We start from the raw sequence: 9,180 nt of genomic DNA, 5'->3' as shown, positions 1-9,180 counted from the left end.
TATTTTTGTTTGGAAAGCATTGTGTACACTCATGGCACTATATAAATTTTAAGTAATAATTAACAGGCAATGGTAAATGCGCATGAGCTTCAGGCTGTTGAAAGATATTTTGTAACATGATTCTAAAGGAATGTATTCAATTGTTTATGGCTCTCTCATCATTTTACCTTTTGGGTTCCTAGAATCATAGAATGTCAAGGTTGGAAGGGACCTCAGGAGATCATCTAGTCCAACACCCTGCTCAGAGCAGGACTAATCCCCAAACAGATTTTTACCCCAGTTCCCTAAATGCCCCCCTCAAGGATTGAACTCACAACCCTGGGTTTAGCAGGCCAATGCTCAAACCACTGAGCTATTCCTCCCCCTCCAAAATTGAAGGTGAATATTTTTGGAAAGTTTCATTAAAAGCAGTTCAGATCTTTGAGTACAAAGGGGCAGATTTTGATACCTTTACTTACACTTAGTAATACCTTAGGGCTTAATCCAGTGTTTATGGAAATCAGTGGGAGTCTTTCCTTTTACTTCCATAAGCAGTAGATAAGGGTCTTACTCCATGAGTAGTCCTACTGAAGTCTTTGGGATTGTTCTAGAGTAAGGTGCTACTCCACGTGAGTGAGGATATCACAAAGAAATGGAAAAAGTCAGTCAATCTTTTTAAATAGTTGTAGCTCATCAGTTACTTTGGGATAGCAAGTTAGTACTGATAGAGAGATAAGCACCTTCTAGGATCTGGGCCAAATTCCCTATATTGAATGTGAGCCATTCAGTGGTTTGGTGAAACACTTTAGATTGAGCCAAACTATAAAGGTTTAAAATGGATTTTTTTTTAATAGGTCAGCCACCATGGAGCTGCTAATCCTCCTCTACTGCAAGTGGATGGGCAGGAGTATGGCATGGAAAGAGTCTTGAGTCTGTTCCTCAATATACCAGCCCGTGCAGCTGAGCTGCTGTGGAGGATTAGGAAGTGAGGTGCATCAAATGTGGCTGTCTTCTGCCATGGAGAAACAGGGCCAAACTGTGACACACACATCACAATTAAGTCCCTGCACTGCTCCTGAGGCAGTGGAACAGGGTGCTGCTAGTGCAGTGCAGAGTGCCAGTCTAAGCCCTAAGGGAGCAGTTATAATGGAAACTTACTTAGACAGGATAAAACTTGTGCAGTTCTAGTAGTAGAGACAAAAAGCTGTTTCCTAAGAGGATTTGTCCTGCAGTGTTCACCTGCTGAAATAGCACATTACAGGTAATGTGCATAATAACTAGAGGTCAGATTAAGTTATTTCCATAAATTGCTTTTCCTATCGACTGAAATGTATTGTGAACTTAGGACATGACCATATTCTCATTCCTTGTTCTCCAATGCACTTGAGTGGTGGTGCAATACAAGGTTTGCATTTTAACTCTAAAGATCAGGAAATTCTGTAAATCTGGAAGACACAGTTGGTCCTAGCAGCTGATAAATTAGGCTAATTCTAGCAAGATATCTACTGTTGCTTACTTTTCACTGATATATTCACGGTCTTTAAAGATGTTTCCTTTGAACCTTTCACTAAGCTGGTCTTCAAATAATTCCTGTTTAAGTATTTGCATGTTCATCATATTTTACAAAACTAATATTCAAACAAGAAATGCAATTATTTAATAAGGAACATATGATCCTCTGATAATGGTTACTGAATATATCCATTGAAGTATTATTAATATATGTAAATACCTGCTATACTGTATGAAAAAATATTGGAGAAAACCATTACAAGAAAGCATTGCAATTTTTGCAAATATCTTTTTTTCTGTATAGTTTAATTGAATTCCAAATAAACAGTCAGAAGCAGAGATGAAATATTGCTTCTGATTTTCTCAAGTCTATAAAAAAACCTAATTCAACTCATTTTGAAACAAAATTTAATGTTTTCAGTCCTTTTTTGAATCCCAAGAGAATCAAGTTATTTTTGGTCAATAAATTGCAAATATTATATTATGCTTTCAATATACCTATAATCTCACTTTTTTAATGAGATCTGTTTGCCATTGTTTCAAGCTTTTTCATTATGTAGAAAGGGTTTGTGTGCTTACCATTAGTACAGTAAATGTGACCAGGTACTTACTTCACGAATTACTGCAGTTTGTAAAGATTTCCTTCTTTCTCACCCAGAAGAAAATAAAAAGAATCAGAAGATTTAGAATATAAGTGAAACTCAGAAAACACTATGCATCAGCCTCCATACAGGACCTGATTCTGGTACAACAGTGTAAATCAGATATTATTCCACTGATGTGTATGGAGTTACACTAATGTCAATGTGGGACCACAATCAAGCCTCACAGATGAAAGCATTACCAATAAAAAGGACACTACTGCCCACTGTAGATAAATTATTTTGTTGAAATTAAACCAAGGAAAGACTATTTTAAACTATTTTAGTAATTTTACTTTACCAAAGACTGAGCAGTGTGGACAATCATATCTATTCAAATACAAAAATGCATTCTAGATAAGTCAGCAGTATCAGCCACACTAATGCTACTGAACAATTCATAGTATTAATCCACTGAGGCTATGCTGTCATTTTGCACAAGCTACAGAGCATGGGCTTGGTCAGTCCTTGTTAGGATCAAGTGGCCCGACCAAAAATTGTCACTAGGTGGAACATTACTGATTGCTCAATATAGGCCCAAATCCAGTGGCCATTGAAGTCAGCGAAAAGTCCACTGGATCAGGCCACAAAACAATATTAAGGATAATTTTTATGTGTATTGTCATTTTTGAAAATTGAAGCTCAAATCATTAGTGAAGTTGGGTGCTTCGACTTTTAGGTTTCTAACTTGAGCATTTTCAGAAGGCCTGGTTTTCAGGAAGTGCTGAGCACCCACCCTCTAAGAAATCAGGCCCCTTTAAGTATCCACGTGGGCACCCAAAAATGGAGGCACCCACAGGGCCGGTGCAAGGAAGTTTCGCACCCTAGGTGAAACTTCCACCTTGCACCCCCTCCCCGCGGCAGCTAATCCAGCCCCCCCACCCAGGGAGTCCGCCACCCCCCTCAGCAGCTACCCTCCTTCTGCAGCTAACTCCATCCGGGGAGACACCCCCTCCCCCCCATGGCAGCTAACCCTGCCCGCGGAGACACCCCTCCCCGCCCCCGCAGTATCTGAGCCCACCTCCACGGCAGCTAACCCCGCCTGGGGAACCCTCCCCAGCTCACCTCTGCTCTGCCTCCTCCGCTGAGCACTCTGGTGTCGCTCTAATTCTCCTCCCCTCCCAGGCTTGCTGCGCCGATTGGAGGAGAATTAGAGTGGGGGCTGTGTGCTCAGCGGAGGAGGCAGAGTGGAGGTGATCTGGAGCAGGGAGCGGTTTCCCTGTGCGCCCCCCCCCCGTTACTGAGGGTGGCCCGCCTCGGGCCCCCGCCCCAGCTCACCTCCACTCTACCTCCTCACCTGAGTGGGCTTTTAGGCACCCCCCAACCACTAGGCACCCTAGGCGGCTGCCTAGTTTGCCTAAATGGTTGCACCGGCCCTGGGCACCCAGAATCATCACTTAAAACTTCTTTAAAAGAATCAACAAATGAGTCCACATCTGTAGGACAGTACATGGTTATTAGCTGCAACATTTTGGAGCTTTCTTCATGAAAAAGCAAGTCAGCCATTGAACTACTGGCGCAGAGAGAGAGAGCGTGAACAAGCGCACGCTACAGGCTTAACCGCAGCCCTGCTTCGGGTCTCTCCTCTTCCTCTGCCTTGGCCTACTCCCAAGAGTGGAACATTACTTGGCTGGCCTATGAAAGACTTTCTGACTTAGCTGGATCTGCTCTTGCACTGCTCTCCAACATTATGTGAAGCTCAGCTGCACTATCAGACGCTTGAATCTCCCTGGCTTCACTTGCGCTTGCTCCAGGCTACTCTTTCTTGCCAAATATGGAACCTAGCCCAAAACAAATCACTATTCATGTTTCGGATTCGGTACCCTGACTAGCGTGATTTTCAGCTCTCTTCAATTCCGCCCAAATGCACAAGCCTATTATAAACTCCTGAAAATTGGGATTTATAATGGAAGTGCTGACACAACCTTAAACATTGGCATGAGCAGCGCTGCTGTAATTATGCAAGGACAGATGGGCAAGAAGAACACATGATTGTTGAATCTAGGAGAAAACTGCTCTCGTTAATCATCCCATGCTTTTGAGAAAAAGGCTTTGGAAAAGGAAAGGTTAAAATGCTGGGGTACTGAAAGAAGGTGAACAGAAGACCACAGTTCATCCTGACTGTTCCTATTACAGCATCCAAAGCTAAAGCAGAGATTGAATTTCTCTGAATAAGAACTGTGCTAAGTAGGATTGTTGTTTTGTGAGGGTCTGATATTAGGCATTGTAGCAAAACGAAAGAAAAGAAATTGGAGCCAAACTGTGAGAGAGGTTGATATGGATACGGTGTACTAGTTCTTTTCCAGGCTAGACTGTGCTTGCTTAACTTTAACTTGGCTTTCAACAATTGCCTATTGTTTGAGAATTAAACAAAGCAAAGAACTAGGCACTCCCACTCAAGCAGTTTGAACGTGTATATATATATATATATATATATATATAATTGTAAAGCTTTTGTGGATTGTTTTATAGTTTTATATATCTCTCTCTATATATCTCTCTATATATCTATATATATCTAAATCTTTATAATTGCTTTTTTACCACCTTCTCCAATCTGTCCACATGAGCTTCAACCCTATTCAAGTCTATCCTGTGCCATGCAAAATCATACTAGTTGCTCAGAGGAGGAAATTCAATATCACAATTTCATCCACCTTCATGTTTTTTAAGATTTTCTGCATCATTCATCATAAATTGTTTTGTCAAGATTACCATTTCTCAGTGTCAGATACCATTATGTCCAAAAAAAGTTTGTTACAGAATATTAAGGTTGCAAAGCCAAGGACTCAAAAGTTAGGAAGTGTCAGAATTAAGGTTGTCTGTGTGATCTAATTTGCCACCTTTATGCATATGCATTATGTCTCACACCCCTAGCTCCTGTCTCCTCCTCTCTGTTCCTCTCCATCTTTCTGCAACTCCCTACCCTTGTGTCCCCTCCCCACTCATTTCCACCCCTCTCCATCCATTCCAGTCAGTATTTTTCTCCATCATGCAGCCTGGGCACCAGTAGAAGGAGTACTGAGCACAGGTGACAGGGACTCCCTTCTCCAAAATGCTCTGTCTAGCACCACAGGGAAAGTCTTGCACAGCCTCTGTAGCCCTGCAGTGGAGCATGCTCAGTGCAGATGTACTCTTCTGAGAATTTAGCTGCCAAATCAAAGCGAGTCTCAATTTAGCATGTGCTAATTGAGAATTTGAGAAATCGGGGTACATTTTCACAGAAATGGCAATTCTCATGGGCTTTGGCACAATACGCAAAAGTTAATATTTTGAAAGAAATGTTTTTCTCCTAAGTTTTAAAAATAATAATATTTTTAATAGCAGGTGTCCTAGATGGGAGTGCTGGCCTTTATTTCCCTTTCAAAAAATGTCTGCTGATTATTACACCGCATTGACCCTATTCTGGGCATTTCTTTTACACCTTTAAAGAGTGGCACCAAATTATCTAATTAGGTCTGGCCTATTTCACCATTGAGGAAATGCAAGGACAGGGGAAACAAAAGTGGCCATGCAAAGCCCCAGCATAAGGGAAATTCACAACTGGCATAAATTTGCCAGCTCTGGGTTTTGTGCATTCCCCTTTGGCTTAGGGAAGAAAGTACAACAGAGCTCCAGTTAACCTAATTCCAATGGTGCAGGGTTCAAGAACCACCTTTAGGTAGTAGTGGATCTCAGAGCTGCCTGTCAGCTGGTAAGTGGCATCAGATCTGTGGCTGGCCCTAAGAATCAGGGAGCAGGAACCTGCTCCCTGACACTCCTATCTCTCCTACAGTTAAGAAAGTACAGGAGCTGGAAAGAGTCTGTCTCAAATTGTTTAACAGCCAGTTAATTTGAAAATGAACTGTTTCACCTTGCCAAAACTCAACTATCAGTAGTAAAAGGATGACCCAGTGGTTAAGGCACTTATGGAACATGTATTGAAGTCCCTGTTCCACCACAGGGTTCTTCTGTGACATTGGGCATGTCACTTAGCCTCTCTGTTCCTCAGATCTCCATCTGTTGAACAAGGATAAGAGCTCTGCCCTATCTCACAGGTGTGTTGTGAGGATAATTACATTAAAGATTGTAAGGTGCTCAGATACTACAGTTATGGGGGTCATATAAGTTTTATCCATCTAAGGCATGTATTTTATTGCTCCTGGATTTATATTTCAGATATCAACTTCAGTATTCTATTCCCTTTCTCATTCATATCTGCTGGAGTTCTGGGCATATCACTAGAGCACAATATAGAGGCATGTGGTTACCTGAGAACAGAATTTTATTGGTCACTTTTTTTCTTACCACAAATGAAGCACATCTACTGTTTTTAAAGCTGTGCACTGCTTCCTTCTGGTACCTCACTTCCACTTGTGTTGTATCACAAACTAATGTGTTGCAAGATTCTTAAATCCAAGCCTGATCATCTCTCTAATGCAATGGAAGTTTTGCATGAGTAAATCAAAAAGGATTTGGTCTATAGCATACTCTGCAACTTTGATCTTCAAGTAGAATCTGTTGTGCCACCACTATTTAAAATTGGAAACTCCCCTCTTCCAGCTGGGAGTTCCTAAGGGTGTGAGGACAGAAGCAGCACCGCAAAAGTTAGAAATAAAGAAATGAATTCGAAATGTACACACACTGTGGAACTTTTATGCTTCATCTTATTCTATCCCTAAGACACTGAAACCACATAATTACAAATATACACTAAGAAAGTTTGTCTGTCAGACCATTAACCTCTGTTTTAGTGACAGAGATGGAGAAATGCCTATTTGTGTATTTAAATATACAACCCCATATACAGAATATTGATTCTTCCTTATTCTGCAACCTAAATGACGAACAACTGATATAATATTTTCTTAAGACACTGAAGAAAAGTAAGTCTGTTTCAGACTAGTGTTGCTCCATTTTAGTCCAATGGACATCAGTTGAGGAATAAGCCCTATATCTTCCAAGTTCCTAATACAGCTTCTACTCGTACTAATGAGGCTTGTGCTTTATTTTTGTCTAACAGCAAGAGAAATGTTGCTTCAGCAAGCTGCTCTTGTATGCCTATGCAAATCCGTTCAGGAGCAAGATTCTGAGATTTCATGTTTCAAGAAAGGAATAACTAGGGGTGAGTAACAGAAGATCAACAAGTCCTGTAAATTGCAGCAAAGATATGGAAGTCTGAGGAGGATACTGGCATAATACACACTGATGAGGTTTAAGATATTGTTTCATCTGTTCTCTCTGCTATTGTCAGAGAGATATGGGCAAATATAAATAATCATTGGGATCCCCATGCTGACTGATTTAAAAAAAGTTTGATTAGTATACCATGCTACACAGATGAACAGACTACAATTACTTAAGATTGTTACTTGTGTAACTGAGAAAAGGCTCAGATAGGCAGGACACTTGAAAACAAAGTTAAGTATACACTGTACACTTTTTTTGGCAGTGTGTAGCCTAGCGACTGAAACTAGGGATGCTGCTTTAAGTGGTTTCCATCATACACAGGGTTTACAGTTTGGTTCAATGACTTCCAGCACCCCACCACTATAAAAAAAATTCAGCACACTTGTGTGTGTGTAGAGGACATACATGGGTACTCCCCCACAAAAACTCCATGGGTATAAATAGCAGTGTGGCATTGATTAGGTGAGTAAAGTAAAGACACACCTGAAGCCTGTGGATATGTACCTGGCTATGTTCCCTATACAATTCTTTACTCATTCAAGAAGTGCCTTCTTGTCTACATTGCTAAAAATAGCAGTGTAGTGTCCTGTTGCCTCTCCTCTGCTGGAGCTTTTCACTGCCTCCTCCCTGCCTGACACTTTCACTGATACATGTAGCTACACACCTGAGTGGGGTTGCAACTTGCTTCTCAATGTGACTTGTAGCTGCATGTACCCTACATACCCCCACTACTGGTGTGCAGTGTAGGCATAGCCATAGAGTGAGGAGAGAGGAATGGAGCTGGAGAGATGATGAGCAAGAATGACATTTTAACAAGTGGGAGTTAAAACTAGGATTTCCCAAGTCAATGGTTTACCTTTGAAGCAACTCCAATGAACTTCAGAATGTATTAAGCATAATTTTGTCACGATAAAGACAAATATAGATTCTTAGAAATATCACACATTAGTAAGCAGATAAATTCATAATATTGCAACACTTCTGTCAGGTATTGGCAGCAAAATGGCATATGTCAATTTTCTAGTGGTTAGTTCTGAAGCCAGGATGAATGTAGGCTTGAGCCACCCACCCAGAAACCAGGGAAACCATATACACACACTACCCTGGGCATCCCTGGATTAGGGATCACGCTGAAGCACTGAGTCTGAGATTCTAAACCAAAGAATTGGCGGGCGGGGAGGGAGTGTGCATGCACTTGTGTGTGTGTAACAGGAAAAAAAAAAGAGAAAGCCAGCAACAAATTCATTAACACTATGAGATACCACTCCCAACCCCCACTCTCCAGGGTGTTTTTGCAATAATCCCAGCCTCAATCCTCCTCTTGCAGCTGTGAGTGGCTAATATATTCTAGCCACTTCCCTCCACTCTCCAGCTTCCCCACTCACAGTCTGTTGTCCAGAGATGAAGGAGTCCTAGACTTCTGGCAGGTCAGCCTCCAGCCCCTAAGGGAAGTCGTGTCTGGGTTGCTCTGGGGGCTTTACCACTTGACCCTGCTGAAGTAATTTCAGCTTTATTTGCTAGGTAGGGAGGCCAACATCAGAGTGCCTCAAATTGGCTGTGGCTCTCTGCAGCTTCAGCTCAAGCTTCCTCAGTACTGTCATCTTCCCAAGGGCTGCCTTTATGCTATCTGCCACCTCAGTTCAGTTTTGTCCACTGTCTCAACTCAGCTTACCACCTAGCTCATCCTGCCAGCTCAAAGCCATCTGCTGTCTTGAGGCAGCCTCTGAGCTAGTCTTCAGAGAAAGATCAGTAGCATATAGGATCCTTAACAGAGGCCCTACCACTGAAGAGGCACTCCCAGCTACACATAGGTGTCCCTTCCCTCCACCCCCACATTCTCACCCTCCCCCCCTTCAGTCCTGTCCACACTCCCTTACCC

This window comes from Mauremys mutica, chromosome 6 (assembly GCF_020497125.1).
Source record: "Mauremys mutica isolate MM-2020 ecotype Southern chromosome 6, ASM2049712v1, whole genome shotgun sequence".
In the NCBI taxonomy this organism is placed as follows: domain Eukaryota; kingdom Metazoa; phylum Chordata; order Testudines; family Geoemydidae; genus Mauremys; species Mauremys mutica.
This window is presented reverse-complemented; position numbering follows the sequence as displayed.